This window comes from Carassius gibelio, chromosome B3, assembly GCF_023724105.1.
Source record: "Carassius gibelio isolate Cgi1373 ecotype wild population from Czech Republic chromosome B3, carGib1.2-hapl.c, whole genome shotgun sequence".
Lineage (NCBI taxonomy): Eukaryota > Metazoa > Chordata > Actinopteri > Cypriniformes > Cyprinidae > Carassius > Carassius gibelio.
In genome coordinates this window covers 36,209,708-36,236,033 of record NC_068398.1, presented here as the reverse complement: position 1 = coordinate 36,236,033, position 26,326 = coordinate 36,209,708, and the positions used below count along the sequence as shown (strand labels likewise).

The window sequence follows — 26,326 nt, the reverse complement described above, 5'->3', positions numbered from 1 at the left end:
AAACTTTGATATATTGCACTTATATTTATGAGTTTAAATGCATATTTCTCAACGTTCACCTTTTTACTAAAGCCACACGATGGCATTGAGCCCGGGTGCGAGGGCCCGTTCATCGCTGCTTGCAGCTTTAATTAGGGCTCAAGCCCAAAGGGCGAGAGGCCTATTGTTTTCCTTAGGATTATTTTTTATTATTATTATTATTATTAGGGCTCAAGCCCAAAGGGCGAGAGGCCTATTGTTTTCCTTAGGATTATTTTTTATTATTATTATTATTATTATTATTATTATTATTATTATTATTTTTTTCCAACGTCTCGGGGGCTTTTGGGGCCCTTAACGTGCTTAAAAAGTCTTGAAAATTGGCACACAGATTGGAACCTGCGGCCATTAGGGCCGGGCAGAGACTGATACACGGGCGTGGCACAGGGGCTCTACAGCGCCCCCTGGAATATGGAGGGCCATATATCATACATTCTTGCTCGTAGACGTATGAAACTCGGTACACATATAAATCTCATCAATCCAAACAACTTTTGTATTGCATATCATAGGCTCCGCCCAACAGGAAGTTGGCTATTTAGGGTTTAGTATTCAAATTTTTCGTCAAAGTTGTGGGGGCTTTGGGGGTCCTTAACATACTCAAAAACTCTTGAAAATTTGCGCACACTTTGGAATCTGTGGCCTTTAGGAGCCTGCAGAGGCTGGGACCCGGGCGTGGCACAGGGGCTCTATGGCGCCCCCTGGAACACAGTCATGAATGTTGATGTATAGCTCACACATACTTGCACATATTCATATGAAACTCAGTACACATATAGATCTCATCGTGCCGAACAACTTTCATATTGCATGTCATAGGCTCCACCCAACAGGAAGTCAGCTATTTAGAGTTATGTAAAAAGCGCATGCTCTGGAATTTGAAATACTTGTCATAGGTTTTTTTCTCGATTGCCGCCAAACTCGGTCAACATGATCTCAAGACACTGGGGATGAAAAATTGCCAGGGGATTTTTGATATCTCGAACGGTTTGCTCGTGGCGAGGCGTTGAAATTATGGCGAGAAATGAGAAACAGGAAGTGTCTAATACCATCCACATACAGTTCCTGATTTTAATCAAACTTCATCAGATTATTCGTTGTATGATGTCGATCGCATATATGTGACTATTAGGAGTCAAAGTTATAGCGCCACCAACTGGCAGAAGGAAGTGTGTCATTTTCAAAATGATTTGAATTCAGCATCTTATTATTACTCGATTTGCTTCAAACTTCATCAGAATAATGTTAAAACACAGCCGATATAAATCTGCAAGGGGGATATTGATATCTAAAAAATTGTTGGCGTGGCAACATGTCAAACTGGAATACTTCTCAGGTGATTTTGAGGCAAATACCATACTTAGAATTTCACAAAACTCTGAACACACATCAGTATTTCTGATAGGAACTTAAATTGTGAATGGATTTTGGATAGCTTGAATGGTTTTGCCGTGGTGATTTTTTGAAATTACCTTACAAAGGGAATCATTATTGTATTTTTAAAATGCAGCTTCCAAACACGTCAAAGAATTTTTTCATACAGATGAAAAAGTCATTCTGAGGAAATATGCATAGTTTCAAGACTTTACAACACTGTATGGATAACAGAAAATTAAAAAACTCTCAGACATCTCATCTCACTTTGTCCCTCTGTTTGAGTATGTGTGCTTCAGACTTCCATTGTCTGAGAGAAATTGCGCCCCTACAGGTGCAATTACCGGACTTTTACTTTCACTTTTAAATCGGTTAAAAATACATAATAATTACTTAGATTTAATTCACACTGACAAGCTAAACCAACATATCTGATTATTACCGGTTCAGGGCTCATGGATAAATTATTTCTGGCCAGAGATACGTGAGAAATAGGAGAGATGAATCACTGCTGTGATCACGAGAGTCTGGAGTAAAGAGCTCAGAGAAAACTAATTTATTCCTGTTTTATAGCTTTTAAAAATAAATTATTACAGCGATATCACACAATCAACCAATTAGAACACACCAAGAGCTAAATTCAGATGTTTTTGAACTGTTTGTGTGAAAATGAAATATTTGTGGCTGCCTATCTGAAATCACGCCTCCGATCAGCGCTTACAGTGTCGAGCTCAAAACAAACGAATTTATTCTTGTTTAAGAGCTTTTTTAAATAAAACATTACCACAAATGCACACAATAAACCCATTGTAACACATCAAGAGGTAAATGCAGGTGTTTGTGACCCGTTTAAGTGCGCAAGACTATTTGAAAGCGAGACTGGCAGAATAACATATCTCTCGAGCTGCAGGATTCTGGCTTTCGTCGTACGAACGAACACATCACGGACAAGATTATTTCAAAACACATAATAGCTTGGCGACTATAAACGAAAACAGCCACGTGAACATAAACTGTTGAGAAATATATCTGAAGTGGATCTACTGGATTTTAATATTAAGTGACCGCATATACCAGCTGCTTCTGTCTTCAATTTTAATCTATATAAAAAATGAAATTCATTCATCTTGGCTGCTTTTTTAATGTGTGTACGTATTTATTTATTTATTTATTATTTTGCTCTAACAAGAATTAATCTATATTTAATTAAATCAATTACATTTTATTTTACATTTGATTTGTCCATATCTGCATCTAAACGCCTAAAAACCTAAAACATGCTCTATTATACTATTGTTAGCAATTTCTTTATCGTCCAATTTATCTGGTGTACACACTTTTATTTTCATAATAAACTTGTTTGTTAGATTATACACAGTTACAGTGGTCTATAATAAATATTAACAGGTTTTATTCAAGCTGTTTAGAATGATTGCAGTAGGCTAATTTTTTTTAATGTAAATCCAAAAAAAAAAAAAAAAAAAAAAAAAAAAAAAAAAAAACATTGGAGAACAATGACTGTTGTACTTTTTTATACATTTTGTATAATTTCATAGTTTATGCATTATAGTTATAAAACAAATAAATGTAGCCACTCACATAGAAATCTTAGGCCTTATCCTTTTCTGACAGTTTTAGGGATTTTTAAAAATCCTAAAAAACCCTAATTTGTGCTGCAAATAATAATTTCAAACTCAAAAAGTAAATAGTCAGTTCATGCTTTATAAAGCCTTGTCCCAATATTAATAGTCAGTAGTAAGCAGTTTATAAATACAGCTATAAATAGCTTGTTTTTGGTTTATAAGCACATTTATTAAAAAGGAGAGTAAAGGATCAGTTATCTTCCTATGAAAAATAAAAGATAAAAATAAACAAACAACAACACAGATTGATACAGAACAGAAAAATAAATTTTATTGTGGATTTATGATAAAATCAGCCTGTAAATGAATGCATACTCCTCCTCATACTACTCCATACTCCTTTTTCAACATGATGCCAATATACTGAGATGTTAAATTGTGAATGGGTTTAGGATAGCTTAAATGGTGTTGCCATAGAGATTTATTAATGTAACATAAAAAAATACAATAGTTATTTTACTATATCTTTAAAATTTTTCATTCTAACTCTTCATAATTTTTTATATAAGTAGAAGTCCTCATTTGAAGGAAGCACAGTAAGTTTCATAGCTTTTTCATTTTCAAGAGCCAGCCTAAAATTAAAACTATCATAACTTATAAATCAAGCTTGCAATTCTTAGTACCAATAATGGTCACCAGAGGGAGCTATAGGATTACTTTTAAATAATTATTGTAGAAACGAGTATGATTTAAATAATTTATAGAAATCTTTCAAATAAAATAATATGTATTTTAGGAATTTTACTGATAAAAATGACCCTCACTTAATTAGAATAACAAGCTGAAGTATTGTGAACTGTATATTAAGAATAATTCTTTATAGGCTTTATGGACAGATACGTTTTGAGTGACTCTTGAAGGATCAGCACCACATCCTCTTTTACCACTGTTTAAAGAACTAATCTTACAGAACAGGTGTGAATGAATTTTGGATAGCTTGAATGGTTTTGTCGTGGTGATTTTTTGAAATAATAGTAAAAAAGGAACCAGTAAATGTCTTTTTATTTTTTTTAAAGTGCAGCTTCTAAACACTTTAAAAAAATGTACACATAAAAGACAAGTCATTCTGAGGCATATTTCCTCAGAATGACTGGTCTCATGACAATAGTTTCATGACTATACAACACTATATGGATGATAGAAAATAAAAAAACTATCATACATCTAATGTCACTCAGTCCCACTGTCACTGTGGGTAGTGTGTGTGTGTGTGTGTGTGTGTGTGTGTGTGTGTGTGTGTGTGTGTGTGTGTGTGTGTGTGTGTTAAGTGAATTAGGTGTGAAACTATCAGGGAGCATTTAGTCTCCAGCGCCAACATTTTACAGAACTGCCACTTTCCTGGAGTCTCCAGAATTACTCGGTGTCCGGCTCTGAGAGACTTAAGATCCCAAAAAATGATTTAATTAGAATACCATGAAGTATTGTGAAATACTATATATTAAGGCTTTATATATAGGCTTTATGAACAGATTAGAGTGACTCGTGAAGGACCAGCACCACCTCCTCTTGTTCGATGGTTTGAGGAGTATATCTTCCAGAATCCAGGATTAAGATTTAAGAGCTCATTTTTATTCCACCTCCTTTCCTGAAAGTCTGTCTTGCAGAATTGACTAAAAATTAATCTTCACATTATTTCCTAATTATTTTGCAATTCTTTTTGTCAGTTCTTCTTGACCTGTTTTTCTCTTCCAGCTTTCCTGGACTATTGTATAGCACTCATAAATGATTAAATAAAAAATAATGGTAGTTATTAAGATTGATATGGTTTGGAATTGGTAAAAAATGCTTGGAAAAAAATCACAATAAAACAATGTTTTAATGTTTAAGTTTGGAATATTAACTGACGTGAATGAATGCTATATAAACATTGTTCATGTTAACATAATGTTTATGAATGGAATCTTATTGTAAAGTGTTACTAAAGTTATATATATATATATTGTTCTGTGAATGTGATTTTAAAGTCTAGATGATTCGGATTAACCCTTTAACTGCCATATCCTTTAAAACCTCACTGCCAGAGGGATATTGTGAATGCATGTGCCCGCTGGGCACAGTTTACCTGATGCCACCGGGGTGGCGATGGCACTGGTGGCTTGAGCCCGCCATCGCTGCTTGCAGCTATATTTAGGGCTCAAGCCTGGAGGGCGAGAGCCCTATTGTTTTCCTTAGGATTATTTGTTATTATTAGGGCTCAAGCCTGGAGGGCGAGAGCCCTATTGTTTTCCTTAGGATTATTTGTTATTATTATTATTTATTATTATTATTTTTCTTCAAGGTTTCGGGGGCTTTTGGGGCCCTTAACATGCTTAAAAAGTCTTGAAAATTGGCACACACATTGGAACCTGCGGCCATTAGGGCCGGGCAGAGACTGATACACGGGCGTGGCACAGGGGCTCTACAGCGCCCCCTGGAATATGGAGGGCCATATATCATACATACTTGCACGTAGACGTACGAAACTCGGTACACATATAGAACTCATCAATACAAACAACTTTCGTATTGCATATCATAGGCTCCGCCCAACAGGAAGTTGGCTATTTGGGGTTTATTATTCATATTTGTCGTCAAAGTTGTGGGGGCTTTTGGGGTCCTTAACATACTCAAAAACTCTTGAAAGTTTGCGCACACTTTGGAATCTGTGGCCTTTAGGAGCCTGCAGAGGCTGGGACACGGGCGTGGCACAGGGGCTCTACAGCGCCCCCTGGAACACAGTCATAAATGTTGATGTATAGCTCACACATACTTGCACGTATTAATATGAAACTCAGTACACATATAGATCTCATCGTGCCGAACAACTTGCGTATTGCATGTCATAGGCTCCGCCCAACAGGAAGTCAGCTATTTAGAGTTATGTAAAAAGTGCATGCTCTGGAATTTGAAATACTTGTCATAGGTTTTTTACTCGATTGCCGCCAAACTCGGTCAACATGATCTCAAGACACTGGGGATGAAAAATTGCCAGGGGATTTTTGATATCTCGAACGGTTTGCTCGTGGCGAGGCGTTGAAATTATGGCGAGAAATGAGAAACAGGAAGTGTCTAATACCATCCACATACATTTCCTGATTTTAATCAAACTTCATCAGATTATTCTTTGTATGATGTCGATCGCATATATGTGACTATTAGGAGTCAAAGTTATAGCGCCACCAACTGGCAGCAGGAAGTGTGTCATTTTCAAAATGCTTTGTATTCAGCATCTTATTTTTACTCGATTTGCTTCAAACTTCATCAGAATAATGTTAAAACACAGCCTATATTAATCTGCTAGGGGGATATTGATATCTAAAAATATTGTTGCCGTGGCAACATGTCAAACTTGAATACTTCTCAGGTGATTTTAAGGCATATAACATACTTAGAATTTCATGAAATTCAGAACACATATCAGTATTTATGATAACTAGACACTGGCAAAAGTTCATAAGAGGGCGTGGAAGAGGCACTCTATAGCGCCACCTTTTGTCAAAAGTGGGGGGGTTAGTTTTAGCTACAGACACCAAACTCGGTACAAAAATTGTTCTTATCAAGACGGACAACTTTCTAATTCACAGTCATCAGCTACGATCAACAGGAAGTCAGCTATTTTGATTTGAATGTGGATTTTTTTTTACATTTAGCTGTGAATTAATGCATACTGCTCAGAGGAGAGTAACACTATACACACCAAACTTTGTCTACATGATGCCAAAACATTTTAAACAACTTAAATTGCCAAAGGATTTTGGATAGCTTGAACGGTTTTGTCGTGGTGATTTTTTTAAATGACAGTAAAAATGGAATTATTAATTGTCCTGCATTTTTAAATTCCAAACACTTCAAAACCTTTTTTCATACAAAAAAAAAGTCATTCTGAGTAAATATGGATAGTTTCACGACTTTACAACACTGTATGGATAACAGAAAATTAAAAAACTGTCAGACATCTCATCTCACTCTGTCCATCTGTTTGAGTATTATGTGCTGAGACTTAAATTGTCTGAGAGAAAATGCGCCCCTACAGGTTCAATTCCTTAAAGGGAAATTCGACTGAAAGGGAGGAGACTCTCTTTTAGTTTCATTTTTAAATCGGTTAAAATACAAAATAATACTTGGATTTAATTCACACTGACAAGCTAAACCAACATATATGATTATTACCGGGTCAGGGCTCATTAATAATTGATGTGTGGTCAGTGATACTTGAGAAACACGAGAGATGAATCACCTGCTCTGAGCATGAGCGTGTGGAATGACGAGCTCAGAAAAACGAGTTTATTTTTGTTTTATAGCTTTAACAAATAAAATATTAAAGCGATATCACACAATTCACCAATTAGAACACACCAAGAGCTAAATTCAGATGTTTTTGAACTGTTTGTGTGAAAATGAAATATTCGCGGCTGCCTATCTGAAATCACCGCCTCCGATCAGCGCGTACAGTGTCCAGCTCAAAACAAACGAATTTATTCTTGTTTAAGAGCTTTTTTAAATAAAATATTACCACAAATGCACACAATAAACCCATTGTAACACAACAAGAGCTAAATGCAGGTGTTTGTGACCTGTTTAAGTGTGCAAGACTATTTGAAAGCGCGACTGGCAGAATAACATATCTCTCGAGCTGCAGGATTCTGCCTTTCGTCGTACGAACGAACACATCACGGACAAGATTATTTCAAAATACATAATAGCTTGGCGAATATAAACGAAAACAGCCACGTGAACATAAACTGGATCTACTGGATTTGAATATTAAAGTGACCACATTTACCACTTGTTTCTGTCTTCAATTTTAATCTATATAAAAAAGGAAACTCATTCGACTTGGCTGCTTTTTTAATGTGTGCGTATTTATTTATTTATCTTTTTATACATTTTGTATAATTTCATAGTTTGTGTATTACAATTATAAAAACAAAAATAAAATTAGCCACTCACATAGAAATAGCTTAGGCCTTAACCTTTTTCTGACAGTTTTAGGGATTTTTAAAAATCCTAAAAAAACCTTATTTGTGCTGCAAATAATAATTTCAAACTCATTTGATACTGACCTATGACATCCTGTAACATTATATTTATTTTAATTTACATAATCTCATGGATGTAACAGTAAATCTGTTCAGCTCACAGATCAATACTAAGCTGTAATGCAAGCAGAACTTTCACAAATGCTTATGAGTCATTTAAGGATTTGATAACACTGTAAAATAATGTCTAATTTGTTAACATTAGCAAATGCATTGATAACACTTTATAATAACTGCACTCATTAGTAAATAGTCAGTTCATGCTTTATAAAGCCTTGTCCCAATATTAATAGTCAGGAGTAAGCAGTTCATAAATACAGCTATAAATAGCTTGTCCTTGGTTTATAAGCACATTTATTAAAAAGGAGAGTAAAGGGTCAGTTATCTTCCTATGAAAAATAAAAGATAAAAATAAACAAACAACAACACAGATTGATACAGAACTCAGAAATTTTATTGTGGATTTATGATAAAATCAGCCTGTAAATGAATTCATACTCCTCCTCATACTACTCCATACTCCTTTTTCAACATGATGCCAATATACTGAGATGTTAAATTGTGAATGGGTTTAGGATAGCTTAAATGGTGTTGCCATAGAGATTTATTAAAGTAACATAAAAAATACAATAATTATTTTACTATATCTTTAAAATTTTTCATTCTAACTCTTCATAATTTTTTATATAAGTAGAAGTCCTCATTTGAAGGAAGCACAGTAAGTTTCATAGCTTTATCATTTTCAAGAGCCAGCATAAAATTAAAACTATCATAACTTATAAATCAAGCTTGCAATTCTTAGTACCAATAATGGCCACCAGAGGGAGCTATAGGATTACTTTTAAATAATTATTGTAGAAACGAGTATGATTTAAATCATTTATAGAAATCTTTCAAATAAAATAATATGTATTTTAGGAATTTTACTGATAAAATGACCCTCACTTAATTAGAATAACAAGCTGAAGTATTGTGAAGTGTATATTAAGAATAATTCTTTATAGGCTTTATGGACAGATACGTTTTGAGTGACTCTTGAAGGTTCAGCACCACATCCTCTTTTACCACTGTTTAAAGAATTAATCTTACAGAACAGGTGTGAATGAATTTTGGATAGCTTGAATGGTTTTGTCGTGGTGATTTTTTGAAATAATAGTAAAAAAGGAACCAGTAAATGTCTTTTTATTTTTTTAAAGTGCAGCTTCTAAACACTTAAAAAAAAAATGTACACATAGAAGACAAGTCATTCTGAGGCATATTTCCTCAGAATGACTGGTCTCATGACAATAGTTTCATGACTATACAACACTATATGGATGATAGAAAATTAAAAAACTATCATACATCTGATGTCACTCAGTCCCACTGTCACTGTGGGTAATGTGTGTGTGTGTGTGTGTTAAGTGAATTAGGTGTGAAACTATCAGGGAGCATTTAGTCTCCAGCGCCAACATTTTACAGAACTGCCACTTTCCTGGAGTCTCCAGAATTACTCGGTGTCAGGCACTGAGAGACTTAAGATTCCAAAAAATGATTTAATTAGAATACCATGAAGTATTGTGAAATACTATATATTAAGGCTTTATATATAGGCTTAATAAACAGATTAGAGTGACTCGTGAAGGACCAGCACCACCTCCTCTTGTTCGATGGTTTGAGGAATATATCTTCCAGAATCCAGGATTAAAATTTAGGAGCTCATTTTTATTCCACCTCCTTTCCTGAAAGTCTGTCTTGCAGAATTGACTAAAAATTTATCTTCACATTAATTCCTAATTATTTTGCAATTCTTTTTGTCAGTTCTTCTTGACCTGTTTTTCTCTTCCAGCTTTCCTGGACTATTGTATAGCACTCATAAATGATTAAATAAAAAATAATGGTAGTTATTAAGATTGATATGGTTTGGAATTGGTAAAATGTGCTTGGAAAAAAATCACAATAAAACAATGTTTTAATGTTTAAGTTTGGAATATTAACTGACATGAATGAATGCTATATAAATATTGTTCATGTTAACATAATGTTTATAAATGGAATCTTATTGTAAAGTGTTACTAAAGTTATATATATATATATATATATATATATATATATATATATATATATTGTTCTGTGAATGTGATTTTAAAGTCTAGATGATTCGGATTAACCCTTTAACTGCCATATCCTTTAAAACCTCACTGCCAGAGGGATATTGTGAATGCATTTGCCCGCTGGGCACAGTTTACCTGATGCCACCGGGGGTGGCGATGGCATTGGTGGCTTGAGCCCGCCATCGCTGCTTGCAGCTATATTTATTATTATTATTTATTATTATTATTTTTCTTCAAGGTTTCGGGGGCTTTTGGGGCCCTTAACATGCTTAAAAAGTCTTGAAAATTGGCACACACATTGGAACCTGCGGCCATTAGGGCCGGGCAGAGACTGATACACGGGCGTGGCACAGGGGCTCTACAGCGCCCCCTGGAATATGGAGGGCCATATATCATACATACTTGCACATAGACATACGAAACTCGGTACACATATAGAACTCATCAATACAAACAACTTTCGTATTGCATATCATAGGCTCCGCCCAACAGGAAGTTGGCTATTTGGGGTTTATTATTCATATTTGTCGTCAAAGTTGTGGGGGCTTTTGGGGTCCTTAACATACTCAAAAACTCTTGAAAATTTGCGCACACTTTGGAATCTGTGGCCTGAAGGAGCCTGCAGAGGCTGAGACCTGGGCGTGGCACAGGGGCTCTACGGCGCCCCCTGGATCACAGTTATAAATGTTGATGTATAGCTCACACATACTTGCACGTATTAATATGAAACTCAGTACACATATAGATCTCATCGTGCCGAACAACTTTCGTATTGCATGTCATAGGCTCCGCCCAACAGGAAGTCAACTATTTAGAGTTATGTAAAAAGCGCATGCTCTGGAATTTGAAATACTTGTCATAGGTTTTTTTGTCGATTGCCACCAAACTCGGTCAACATGATCTCAAGACATTGGGGATGAAAAATTGCCAGGGGATTTTTGATATCTCGAACGGTTTGCTCGTGGCGAGGCGTTGAAATTATGGCGAGAAATGAGAAACAGGGAGTGTCTAATACCATCCACATACATTTCCTGATTTTAATCAAACTTCATCAGATTATTCGTTATATGATGTCGATCGCATATATGTGACTATTAGGAGTCAAAGTTATAGCGCCACCAACTGGCAGCAGGAAGTGTGTCATTTTCAAAATGCTTTGAATTCAGCATCTTATTTTTACTTGATTTGCTTCAAACTTCATCAGAATAATGTTAAAACACAGCCGATATAAATCTGCTGGGGGGATATTGATATCTAAAAATATTGTTGCCGTGGCAACATGTCAAACTGGAATACTTCTCAGGTGATTTTGAGGCATATAACATGCTTAAAATTTCATCAAACTCAGAACACATATCAGTATTTATGATAACTAGACACTGGCAAAAGTTCATAAGAGGGCGTGGAAGAGGCACTCTATAGCGCCACCTTTTGTCAAAAGTGGGGGGGTTAGTTTTAGCTACAGACACCAAACTCGGTACAAAAATTGTTCTTATCAAGACGGACAACTTTCTAATTCACAGTTATCAGCTACGATCAACAGGAAGTCAGCTATTTTGATTTGAATGTGGATTTTTTTTTACATTTAGCTGTGAATTAATGCATACTGCTCAGAGAAGAGTAATACTATACACACCAAACTTTGTCTACATGATGCCAAAACATTTTAAACAACTTAAATTGCCAATGGATTTTGGATAGCTTGAACGGTTTTGTCGTGGTGATTTTTTTAAATGACAGTAAAAATGGAATTATTAATTTTCCTGCATTTTTAAATTCCAAACACTTCAAAACTTTTTTTCATACAGATGGAAATGTCATTCTGAGGAAATATGCATAGTTTCATGACTTTACAACACTGTATGGATAACAGAAAATTAAAAAAACTGTCAGACATCTCATCTCACTCTGTCCCTCTGTTTGAGTGTGTGTGCTTAGACTTCCATTGTCTGAGAGAAATAGTGCCCCTACAGGTGCAATTCCCGCAAAAAAAAAAGAAAAAAAAAGGGAGGAGACTCTCTTTTATTTTCACTTTTAAATCGGTTAAAATACAAATAAATACTTAGATTTAATTCACACTGACAAGCTAAACCAACATAAATGATTATTACCAGGTCATGGCTCATTAATAATGGATGTGTGGTCAGTGATACGTGAGAAATACGAGAGATTAATCACCGCTCTGAGCACCAGCGTGTGGAATGATGAGCTCAGAAAAAAACGAGTTTATTCTTGTTTTATAGCTTTTGAAATTAAAATATTAAAGCGATATCACACAATTCACCAATTAGAACACACCAAGAGCTAAATTCAGATGTTTTTGAACTGTTTGTGTGAAAATGAAATATTTGCGGCTGCCTATATCTGAAATCACCGCTCCGATCAGCACGTACAGTGTCACGATGTCAAAACAAGCGAATTTATTCTTGTTTAAGAGCTTTTTAAAATAGAATATTGCCACAAATGCACACAATGCACCCATTATAACACAACTAGAGCTTAATGCAGGTGTTTGTGACCCGTTTAAGTGTGCAAGACTATTTGACACCGCGACTGGCAGAATAACATTGATCTCTCGAGCTGCAGGATTCTGCCTTTCGTCGTAAGAACGAACACTTCACGGACAAGATTATTTCAAAATACATAATAGCTTGGCGAATATAAACGAAAACAGCCACGTGAACATAAACTGTTGAGAATATTAAGTGACCGCATTTACCTGCTTCGGTCTTCAATTTTAATCTATACATATAAAAAAGGAAATTCATTTGTCTTGGCTGCTTTTTTTAAATGTGTGTGCCGTATTTATTTATTTACTTTTTTATACATTTTGTATAATTTCATAGTTTATGTATTATAATTATAAAAACATAAATACATTTAGCCACTTACATAGAAATATCTTAGGCCTTATCCTTTTCTGACAGTTTTAGGGGATTTTTAAAAATCCTAAAAAACCTTATTTGTGCTGCAAATAATAATTTCAAACTCATTTGATACTGACCTATGACATCCTGTGACATGATATTATTTGAATTTACATAATCTCATGGATGTAACAGTAAATCTGTTCAGCTCACAGATGAAGAGTAAGCTGCAATGCAAGCAGAACTTTCACAAATGCTTATAGGTCAATAAAATCATTACAAAACACATATAAATCATTTAAGGATTTGATCACACTGTAAAATAATGTCTAATTTGTTAACATTAGTCAATGCATTGGTAACACTTTATAATAACTGCACTCATTAGTAAATAGTCAGTTTATGCTTTATAAAGCCTTGTCTTAACATTAACAGCACATCTATTACAAAGGAAAAGGTCAGTTATCTTCCTAAGAAAAATTAAAATAAACAAACAACAACACATATTGATACAGAACTCAGAAATATTTATTTCAATATGCAATAAAAGTAAACTGTACACTTTAATTATATATATATATATATATATATATATAATTGCATACGTCTATATTTCATTTTTTTATCAAGTGTATATATATATATATATATATATATATATTTATATATATATATATATATATATATATATATATATATATATATATATAGTAGGAGACATTTTGGGGATGGTAAAGGTTTTGTCCACTTGGTGGTGCTGTGGTTATGTTTAATTAGAGCACCTAAGCAAGAACTGTGTGTGTTGCAGTGTTGGTAACTGGGAAGCACAGTTTTTGAGCACATGGCATATTAGCCCGTAAGGTGGATTCTAGTTGTATTCGGTCCATAAGGTATGGCTTTGTGTGTACATGTGAATAAGGAGAGGCCACAAGAAGTTTGAGATCATGTTTAATGGAGCTCAAGAAATAAAGAAAGACATTTGTTATGCATCTACGTCTGTCTTTGTACGTGTTCTACACTTGCTTAATCCTATTATCAACAGCAACGGCATTGGAAAGCTATATATATATATATATGTGTAATATAAACATGCGCAATTATACAAAAATCACTTTTTAAAAACTACAACAAAAATTGTTTGGACTACAACAAGCATTTTCCGGGATTTGTGAAATCACAAATATTGACGAATGGGATGTGAATTGGTTGAGCTGCACTAGAGAATGCAACGAGTGTGATATATACGTAGTTGACCATGAAGACTGGAAGAGAAAAAAATAACTATAAAGGCACTTTTCCTTTACTGATAAAATGAGCCAAAAAAAGACATTTCACTCAGACTGAAAAAAACCCAAAATTATTAGATCCTCATGAGAAATATTCAAAATTAGATCACTACAGTAATTACAAAGTAAAGACATGACCACTGGACAGCAAAATGCTCACTGGGTCAGAAGGGTCAGAAAGATAAAAAAACAGGTGGAGAAGAACAGAAACACCTAAACTGCAAAAGAATTAAGAATTAAAGTGAAGAATTAGGTGTGACACTATCAGGGAGCATTTAGTCTACAGTGCCACCATTTTCCAGAACTGCAACTTTCCTGGAGTCTCAGAATTACAATGTGTCAGGTTCTGAGAGACGTAAAAGATCCCAAAAAATGACTTAATTAGAATAGCATGATGTATTGTGGAATACTATATATTAAGACTTTATATATTGGCTTTATGAACAGAATATTTTGAGTGATTCTTGAAGGACTAGCATCCCCTCCTCTTGTACGACAATTTGAGGAATATATCTTCCAGATAGTACCGTGACTCCCTATATGCAGAGTATGCAGTCTTCATAGGGCACCAACTTCCAGAGGGGACACCATCCCAGTTGCTAAAAAAAAAAAAAAAAAAAAAAAACCTGCACCATTCTCCCATCTGCGCTCGTGATCACTCACACCTCATGTTTGCGGCTGAATGTTCGTAATTGACAGAGAAAAGAAAACTAAAGAAAGTAAAAAAAAAAAAAAAAAAAAAAACAGGCATAAATTTGGCTTGACATTGGACATTCGAGAGTCTCAAATTTAGGGACCGTCTCTAAAGTTACATGTGATATTGTTATACACTTTTCTAACGTCAGTAGCATTTGAAGAGAATGACTTACAGTCATAAAAACAACTGTAATTGTTCATCTAGGTGACAGCTATAATGCACAATTAAATTGAATGTTTTATGTTTATTAAAACAAACTGTAAGTCAAATGTAAATTATGCTACTTTTTCACATGGGCTCAAATGCAAATTTGAAGCTCAATAGCATTTGAGGAGAAAGACTTGCAGTCACAAAACAATTTTAATGTGTTAATTTAGGTGTCAGCTACAATGCACTAATTTTCAAATGCATACATTTTTTATAAATGCTTATGCCCGCTGGGCACAGTTTTCCCGATGCCACCGGGGTGGCGTTGCACTGACGGCTTGAGCCCGCCATCGCTGCTTGCAGCTATATTTAGGGCTCAAGCCTGGAGGGCGAGAGCCCTATTGTTTTCCTTAGGATTATTTGTTATTATTATTATTATTATTATTTTTCTTCAAGGGTTCGGGGGCTTTTGGGGCCCTTAACATGCTCAAAAACTCTTGAAAATTGGCACACACCTTGGAACCTGCGGCCATTAGGGCTGGGCAGAGTCTGATACACGGGCGTGGCACAGGGGCTCTACAGCGCCCCCTGTAGTACTGAGGGCCATATATCATGCATACTTGCACGTATACATATGAAACTTGGTACATATATATAACTCATCAAAGCAAACAACTTTCACACTGCATGTCATAAGCTCCGCCCAACAGGAAGTTGGCTATTTAGGGTTTTATGAAAAACACATGCTCTGGAATTTGATATACTCCTCTGAGGAACTCCACCCGTTCACCACCAATCTCGGTGAACACGATCTCAAGACATTGGGGATGCTAAATTGCGAAGAGATTTTTGATATCTCGAACGGTTTGCCCGTGGCGAGGCGTTGAAATTATGGCGAGAAATGAGAAACAGGAAATGTCTAATAACATCCACATACATTTCCTGAATTTGATCAAACTTAATTGGTTTGTTCATTGTATGATACCGATCATATATATGTGACTATTAGGAGTCAAAGTTATAGCGCCACCAACTGGCAGCAGGAAGTTAATCATTTTCAAAACGCTTTGAATTCAGCATCTTATTTTTACTTGATTTGCTTCAAACTTCATCAGAATAATGACAAAACACGGTCGAAGAAAATCTGTTGTGGGGATATTTATATCTAATATAGTGTTGCCATGGCAACGTGTCAAACTTGAATGTTCTGTTCTGGTGATTTTTAGGCAGATAACTAGCTCAGATTTACATGAAACTCGAAACAAATATCGGTATTAAAGATAGCTAGACCATGGCAAAAGCTTTTAAAAGGGCGTGGAAGAGGCACTCTATAGCGCCACCTTTTGTCAAAAGTGGGGGGATTAGTTTTAGCTACAGACACCAAACTTGGTACATAAATTGTTCTTATCAAGATGGACAACTTTCTAATTCACAGTCATAAGCTACGACCAACAGGAAGTTGGCTATTTTGACTTGAATATGGATTTTTGAGAATATTCTTTTGTGAATTAATGCATACTCCTCACAGGGGAAGTACACTATACACACCAAACTTTGTCTACATGAAGAAAAAACATTGAGGAACTTAAATTGCGAATGAATTTTGGATAGCTTGAACGGTTTTGTCGTGGTGATTTTTTGAAATAACAGTAAAAAGTGAAACATTAATCGTCTTGTATTTTTAAATTGCAGCTTCCAAACCTTTAAAAAACATTTTTCATTTAGAAAACCAGTGATTCTGAGGAAATATGCATAGTTTCATGACTTTACATCATTGTATGATTAAAAGAAAATTAAAAAACTGTCAGACATCTGATCTCACTCTGTCACTCTGTGTGAGGAATGTATGTGTGTTGACTGTCTGTGTGTGTGTGTGTGTGTGAGTGTGAGTGGGGGAGGGGTGTGAGCTGAGTAGCAGACAGACAGAGAGAGAGAGAGAGAGAGAGAGAGACTTAAACATCTCTTTAATCACCAGAAAAAAAAAAGTATTTTAAATTGTTATTTTTTTTGTTGTTGTTGCTAATTGTGCTGTTTTCATTACAGCTTAAGAAATCTCTTAGGCCTTATCCTTTTCTGACAGTTTCAGGGATTAAAAAAAAATTCTAAAAATACTTGTGGTGCAAATTATAATTTCAAACTCATTTGATACTGACCCCTGAAACCCTGTGACATGACATTTATTTGAATTTACATAATCTCATGGATGTAACAGTAAACCTGTTCAGCTCAGAGATGAAGACTAAGCTGTGATGCAAGCTATTTAACTATTTCACAAATGCTTATAGGTTAATGAAATCATAACGAAACATTTTTAAATTATTTAAGGATTTGGTAACACTTTAAAATAATGTCTCAATTGTTAACATTAGTAAATGCATTGGTAACACTTCATAATAGCTGCACTCCTTAGCTAAGCATTAGTAAATAGTCAGTTCATGCTTTATATAGACTTCTCCCAAAATTAATATTTTAGTAAGCATTTTATAAATACAGCTATAATTAAATTGTTCATGGTTTATATGCACATTTATTTTGAGGAGATTAAAGGCTGTAATCTTCCTAAAATTAAAAAAAAATAATAATAAATAAATAAACACAGAACTCAGAAATATTTATTTCAAGATGCAATAAAAGAAAACTGTATGTATATGTGTATATATATATATATATATATATATATATATATATATATATATATATATATATATATATATACAGGATTGCATAAGTTTATATTTATTTATTTTTTATCAAGTGTACAACTAATAATAATAATAATAATACTAATAATGCATTTTATTTAGTTTTAGCTACAGACAGCAAACTTGGTACATAAATTGTTCTTATCAAGATGGACAACTTTCTAATTCACAGTCATAAGCTACAACCAACAGGAAGTCCGCTATTTTGATTTAAATATGGATTTTGGGGAAAATTATTTTGTGAATTACACACCAAACTTTGTCTACATGTTGCAAAAACATTGAGGAACTTAAATTGCGAATGGATTTTGGTTAGCTTGAACGGTTTTGTCGTGGTGGTTTTTTGAAATGACAGTGAAAAGGGAATCATTAATTGGCTTGTATTTTTAAATTGCAGCTTCCAAACATTTCCCTCAGACCACTCTGTCTGTCTGAGGGAAGTGAGGTCACCATTTTTTGTCCAAAGGTCAAGTCTTAACCTAATTATTGTTAATTATCTTAAAATAATTATTGTTCATGTTAACATAGTTAATGTTTATGAATAAAATATTATTGTAAAGTGTTATTAAAGTTATATATATATGGTTCTGTGAATGTGATTTCAAAGTCTAGATGATTCAGATTAACCCTTTAACTGCCGTATCCCTTAATATCTGACTGCCAGAAGGCTATTGTGAATGCATGTGCCCGCTGAGCACAATTTACCTGATGCCACAGTGGTGGCGTTGCACTGATGGCTTGAGCCCGCCATCGCTGCTTGCAGCTATATTTATTATTATTATTATTTTTTTTTTTTTTTTTCCAACGTCTCGGGGGCTTTTGGGGCCCTTAACGTGCTTAAAAAGTCTTGAAAATTGGCACACAGATTGGAACCTGCGGCCATTAGGGCCGGGCAGAGACTGATACATGGGCGTGGCACAGGGGCTCTACAGCGCCCCCTGGAATATGGAGGGCCATATATCATACATTCTTGCTCGTAGACGAATGAAACTCGGTACACATATAAATCTCATTAATCCAAACAACTTTTGTATTGCATATCATAGGCTCCGCCCAACAGGAAGTTGGCTATTTAGGGTTTAGTATTCAAATTTTTCGTCAAAGTTGTGGGGGCTTTTGGGGTCCTTAACATACTCAAAAACTCTTGAAAATTTGCGCACACTTTGGAATCTGTGGCCTTTAGGAGCCTGCAGAGGCTGGGACCCGGGCGTGGCACAGGGGCTCTACGGCGCCCCCTGGAACACAGTCAGAAATGTTGATGTATAGCTCACACATACTTGCACATATTCATATGAAACTCAGTACACATATAGATCTCATCGTGCCGAACAACTTTCGTATTGCATGTCATAGGCTCCACCCAACAGGAAGTCAGCTATTTAGAGTTATGTAAAAAGCGCATGCTCTGGAATTTGAAATACTTGTCATAGGTTTTTTTCTCGATTGCCGCCAAACTTGGTCAACATGATCTCAAGACACTGGGGATGAAAAATTGCCAGGGGATTTTTGATATCTCGAACGGTTTGCTCGTGGCGAGGCGTTGAAATTATGGCGAGAAATGAGAAACAGGAAGTGTCTAATACCGTCCACATACATTTCCTGATTTTAATCAAACTTCATCAGATTATTCGTTGTATGATGTCGATCGCATATATGTGACTATTAGGAGTCAAAGTTATAGCGCCACCAACTGGCAGAAGGAAGTGTGTCATTTTCAAAATGATTTGAATTCAGCATCTTATTATTACTCGATTTGCTTCAAACTTCATCAGAATAATGTTAAAACACAGCCGATATAAATCTGCAAGGGGGATATTGATATCTAAAAAATTGTTGCCGTGGCAACATGTCAAACTGGAATACTTCTCAGGTGATTTTGAGGCAAATAACATACTTAGAATTTCACAAAACTCTGAACACACATCAGTATTTCTGATAGGAACTTAAATTGTGAATGGATTTTGGATAGCTTGAATGGTTTTGCCGTGGTGATTTTTTTAAATGACCTTACAAAGGGAATCATTATTGTATTTTTAAATTGCAGCTTCCAAACACGTCAAAGAATTTTTTCATACAGATGAAAAAGTCATTCTGAGGAAATATGCATAGTTTAATGACTTTACAACACTGTATGGATAACAGAAAATTAAAAAACTGTCAGACATCTCATCTCACTCTGTCCCTCTGTTTGAGTATATGTGCTTCAGACTTCCATTGTCTGAGAGAAATAGCGCCCCTACAGGTTCAATTCCCGAACTTTTACTTTCACTTTTAAATCGGTTAAAAATACAAATAAATACTTAGATTTAATTCACACTGACAAGCTAAACCAACATATCTGATTATTACCGGTTCAGGGCTCATGGATAAATTATTTCTGGCCAGAGATACGTGAGAAATAGGAGAGATGAATCACCGCTGTGATCACGAGCGTCTGGAGTAAAGAGCTCAGAAAAAACGAATTTATTCCTGTTTTAAAGCTTTTAAATATAAATTATTACAGCGATATCACACAATCAACCAATTAGAACACACCAAGAGCTAAATTCAGATGTTTTTGAACTGTTTGTGTGAAAATGAAATATTTGTGGCTGCCTATCTGAAATCACGCCTCCGATCAGCGCGTACAGTGTCGAGCTCAAAACAAACGAATTTATTCTTGTTTAAGAGCTTTTTTAAATAAAATATTACCACAAATGCACACAATAAACCCATTGTAACACTACAAGAGCTAAATGCAGGTGTTTGTGACCTGTTTAAGTGTGCAAGACTATTTGAAAGCGCGACTGGCAGAATAACATATCTCTCGAGCTGCAGGTTTCTGTCTTTCGTCGTACGAACGAACACATAACGGACAAGATTATTTCAAAATACATAATAGCTTGGCGAATATAAACGAAAACAGCCACGTGAACATAAACTGGATCTACTGGATTTGAATATTAAAGTGACCACATTTACCACTTGCTTCTGTCTTCAATTTTAATCTATATAAAAAAGGAAACTCATTCGACTTGGCTGCTTTTTTAATGTGTGCGTATTTATTTATTTACCTTTTTATACATTTTGTATAATTTCATAGTTTGTGTATTACAATTATAAAAACAAAAATAAATTTAGCCACTCACATAGAAATAGCTTAGGCCTTAACCTTTTTCTGTCAGTTTTAGGGATTTTTAAAAATCCTAAAAAAAACTTATTTGTGCTGCAAATAATAATTTCAAACTCATTTGATACTGACCTATGACATCCTGTGACATTATATTTATTTGAATTTACATAATCTCATAGATGTAACAGTAAATCTGTTCAGCTCACAGATCAATACTAAGCTGTAATGCAAGCAGAACTTTCACAAATGCTTATGAGTCATTTAAGGATTTGATAACACTGTAAAATAATGTCTAATTTGTTAACATTAGCAAATTCATTGATAACACTTTATAATAACTGCACTCATTAGTAAATAGTCAGTTCATGCTTTATAAAGCCTTGTCCCAATATTAATAGTCAGTAGTAAGCAGTTTATAAATACAGCTATAAATAGCTTGTCCTTGGTTTATAAGCACATTTATTAAAAAGGAGAGTAAAGGGTCAGTTATCTTCCTATGAAAAATAAAAGATAAAAATAAACAAACAACAACACAGATTGATACAGAACTCAGAAATTTTATTGTGGATTTATGATAAAATCAGCCTGTAAATGAATTCATACTCCTCCTCATACTACTCCATACTCCTTTTTCAACATGATGCCAATATACTGGGATGTTAAACTGTGAATGGGTTTAGGATAGCTTAAATGGTGTTGCCATAGAGATTTATTAAAGTAACATAAAAAATACAATAGTTATTTTACTATATCTTTAAAATTTTTCATTCTAACTCTTCATAATTTTTTATATAAGTAGAAGTCCTCATTTGAAGGAAGCACAGTAAGTTTCATAGCTTTATCATTTTCAAGAGCCAGCATAAAATTAAAACTATCATAACTTATAAATCAAGCTTGCAATTCTTAGTACCTATAATGGCCACCAGAGGGAGCTATAGGATTACTTTTAAATAATTATTGGAGAAACGAGTATGATTTAAATCATTTATAGAAATCTTTCAAATAAAATAATATGTATTTTAGGAATTTTACTGATAAAATGACCCTCACTTAATTAGAATAACAAGCTGAAGTATTGTGAACTGTATATTAAGAATAATTCTTAATAGGCTTTATGGACAGATACGTTTTAAGTGACTCTTGAAGGTTCAGCCCCACATCCTCTTTTACCACTGTTTAAAGAATCAATCTTACAGAACAGGTGTGAATGAATTTTGGATAGCTTGAATGGTTTTGTCGTGGTGATTTTTTGAAATAATAGTAAAAAAGGAACCAGTAAAAAAAAGTGCAGCTTCTAAACACTCCAAAAAAATGTACACATAGAAGACAAGTCATTCTGAGGAAATATGCATAGTTTCATGACTATACAACATTATATGGATGACAGAAAATTAAAAAACATACATCTGATGTCACTCTGTCCCTCTGTCACTGTGTGTGTGTGTTTGTGTGTGTTTTAAGTGAATTAGGTGTGAAACTATCAGTGAGCATTTAGTCTCCAGCGCCAACATTTTACAGAACTGCCACTTTCCTGGAGTCTCAGAATTACAATGTGTCAGGTTCTGAGAGATCTAAGATTCCAAAAAATTATTTAATTAGAATACCATGAAGTATTGTGAAATACTATATATTAAGACTTTATATATAGGCTTAATGAACAGATTAGAGTGACTCGTGAAGGACCAGCACCACCTTCTCTTGTCCGATGGTTTGAGGAATATATCTTCCAGAATCTGGGATTAAGATTTAGGAGCTCAATATTCCACCTCCTTTCCTGAAAGTCTGTCTTGCAGAATTGACTAAAAATTAATCTTCACATTAATTCCTAATTCTTTTGCAATTCTTTTGTCAGTTCTTCTTGACCTGTTTTTCTCTTCCAGCTTTCCTGGACTATTGTATAGCACTCATAAATGATTAAATAAAAAATAATGGTAGTTATTAAGATTGATATGGTTTGGAATTGGTAAAATGTGCTTGGAAAAAAATCACAATAAAACAATGTTTTAATGTTTAAGTTTGGAATATTAACTGACATGAATGAATGCTATATAAATATTGTTCATGTTAACATAATGTTTATAAATGAAATCTTATTGTAAAGTGTTACTAAAGTTATATATATATATATATATATATTGTTCTGTGAATGTGATTTTAAAGTCTAGATGATTCGGATTAACCCTTTAACTGCCATATCAAGTTCAAGTTCTAGTTCAAGTTCAATTTATTTGTATAGCGCATTTACAACAGCCTCCTGGCTGACCAAAGTGCTTTAACATAAGAGCAAGAATATTACACATACATAAAAATAGACCAGACAAAAAATTTAAAACCACCCATTTCAAAATGTAGCATAACACAGTAGTCAGTACACTAAGGAAAATAAAAAAGGTTTTAGCAAAGATTTAAAAATAGACAAGGAAGGGGCCAGTCTGATCTCTAAAGGCAGGGTATTCCAGAGTCGTGGCCCAGCCACTGCAAATGCACGCTCCCCTCTACGCTCCCCTCTATCCTTTAAAACCTCACTGCCAGAGGGATATTGTGAATGCATGTGCCCGCTGGGCACAGTTTACCTGATGCCACCGGGGTGGTGATGGCATTTGTGGCTTGAGCCCGCCATCGCTGCTTGCAGCTATATTTATTATTATTATTCTTCTTCTCCAAAATGAATCGCATTTTTGAGGGCCTAAACATGCTCGAAAAGTCATGAAACTTTGCACACACCTCAGAACTGGCGAAAATTTACGTCTGATATGGGTTTCAGAAGTGGGTGTGGCAAAATGGCTCAACAGCGCCACCTATACACGTTCAACGGTGTGCGCCTCGAGCTACGTTTCATGTACATGTATGAAAATCGGTATACACATGTAACTCTCCAATACCTACAAAAAAGTCTCTTGGAGCAAAATCCGAAACCCAACAGGAAGTCGGTTATTACTAATATTATGAGCAAATTTTGTGTCATTTTTGTCATTTCCATGCGTTGTATTTTAACGAACTCCTCCTAGAGATTCATTCAGATCAACACCAAATTTGGTATGCCTAATCTGAAGGCCTTTGCGATGTTAAATTGCGAAGCTTTTGAGTTTTCGTTAATGGGCGTGTCCGTGGCGGCCTGGCGAATTTCGATGATTCACCATGAAACAGGAAGTTGCTATAACTCAGACATACAATGACCAATCTGCCCCAAACTTCACATGTTTGATGAGACTCCTGACCTGAACAGATTGACATGCCCATATTCAGTTATAGTCATAGCGCCACCTATTGGCAACAGGAAGTGACATATTTTACACTGCGATGAACTACTCCTAGAAATTTTATGACATCAATGTATTTTTTGTGGTCAGTCTAATCTAAAGCCCTGTGCTATGTTAAGTTGTGAAGATCTTGAGTTTTCGTTAAAAGGCGTGTCCATGGCGCCGTCACGAAGTTCGATGTCTCGCCATGGGAATAAAAGATGTTATAACTCAGGCATAAAATGTCCGATCTTCCCAAACTTCACATGTGTGATAAGAGTCCTGGCCTGAACACATCTGAAGGCCAAAATTCCATCAGGTGTGGCAAAATGGCTCGATAGCGCCACCTATACACTTTCAACAGAGTGCGCCTCGAGCTATGTTTCACGTACATGTACAAAAATCGGTATACACATGTAACACACCAATACCTAAAAAAAAGTCTCTTGGTACGAAATCCGAATCCCAACAGGAAGTCGGTTATTTAGAATTTTCTCTGCAATATTGGCATTGTTTTTGCCATTTTCAGGGGTTGTACTTTAACGAACTCCTCCTAGAGATTTATTCAGATCAACACCAAACCTGGTCAGTGTAATCTTAAGCCCTTTGCGATGTTAAATTGCGAAGATCTTTAGATTTCGTTAAAGGGCGTGTCCATGGTGGCCTGACAAATTTCGATGTTTCGCCATGAAAAAGGAAGTTGCTGTAACTCAGACATACAATGTCCAATCTGCCCCAAACTTCACATGTTAGATAAAACTTCTGCCCTTAACAGATCTACATGCCCACATTCAGTTATAGTCATAGCGCCACCTATTGGCAACAGGAAGTGACATGTTTTACGCTGCAACAAACTACTCCTATAATTTTTTTGAGATTAACATATATTTTGTGGTCAGTCTAATCTAAAGGCCTGTGCAATGTTAACTTTTGGAGATCTTGAGTTTTTGTTAAAGGCCGTTTCCATGGCGCCATGACAAAATTTGATGTCTTGCCACAGCAAGAGAAGTTGTTGTAACTCAAGCATAAAATGTTCAATCTTCCCCAAACTTCACATGTTCGATAAGAGTCCTGGCCTGAACACATCTGAAGGCCAATATTCCATTATAATGATAGCGCCACCTGCTGGCAACGGTAAGATTGGCACATATATGGGATATACTTTGATATATTCCACTTATATTTAGGACATTAAATGCATATTTCTCAACGTTCACCTTTTTACTAAAGCCACACAATGGGTGCGAGGGCCCGTTCATCGCTGCTTGCAGCTTTAATTAGGGCCCGAGCACCGATGGTGTGAGGACCCTCTTGTATCTGCTTTGTTTATTATTATTATTATTATTATTATTATTATTATTATTATTCTTCTTCTTCTTCTTCTCCCGAATGAATCGCATTTTTGAGGGCTTTAACATGCTCAAAAAGTCATGAAACTTTGCACACGCGTCAAACCTGGTGAAAATTTTCGTCTGATATAGGATTCAGAAGAGGGTGTGGCAAAATGGCTCGACAGCGCCACCTATACCAAGAAAATCAACAGCCTTCCAGCTATGTTTCACGTACATGCACGAAAATTGGCACACATATGTAACACACCAATACCTACAAAAAAGACTCTTGGAGCGAAATTCTAAACCCAACAGGAAGTCGGTTATTTTTAATATTATGAGCATATTTTGTGTAATTTTGGTCATTTCCATGTGTTGTATTTTAACGAACTCCTCCTAGAGATTTCTTCAAATCAACACCAAATTTGGTATGCCTAATCTAAAGGCCATTGCGATGTTAAATTGCGAAGATCTTGAGTTTTCGTTGAAGGGCGTGTCCGTGGCGGCCTGGCGAATTTCGATGATTCGCCATGAAAAATGAAGTTGCTATAACTCAGACATACAATGTCCAATCTGCCCCAAACTTCACATGTTTGATGAGATTCCGAACCTGAACAGATTGACATGCCCATATTCAGTTATAGTCATAGCGCCACCTATTGGCAACAGGAAGTGGCATATTTTACGCTGCGACGAACTACTCCTAGAAATTTTATGACATCAATGTCTTTTTTGTGGTCAGTCTAATCTAAAGGCCTGTGCCATGTTCAGTTGTGAA

At 35.2% G+C, this 26,326-nt stretch overlaps 1 long non-coding RNA gene across 1 annotated transcript in view; it reads left to right on the top strand.

Moving 5' to 3' along the window:
* LOC127953483 (uncharacterized) overlaps positions 1–15,080 on the top strand; it is a 64,061-nt gene extending 48,981 nt beyond the window's left edge. The window contains exon 2 of the long non-coding RNA XR_008153235.1: positions 14,664–15,080. This is a non-coding gene — a long non-coding RNA (uncharacterized LOC127953483). The remainder of the gene's footprint in view (positions 1–14,663) is intronic.
* Positions 15,081–26,326: the final 11,246 nt, after the last annotated feature.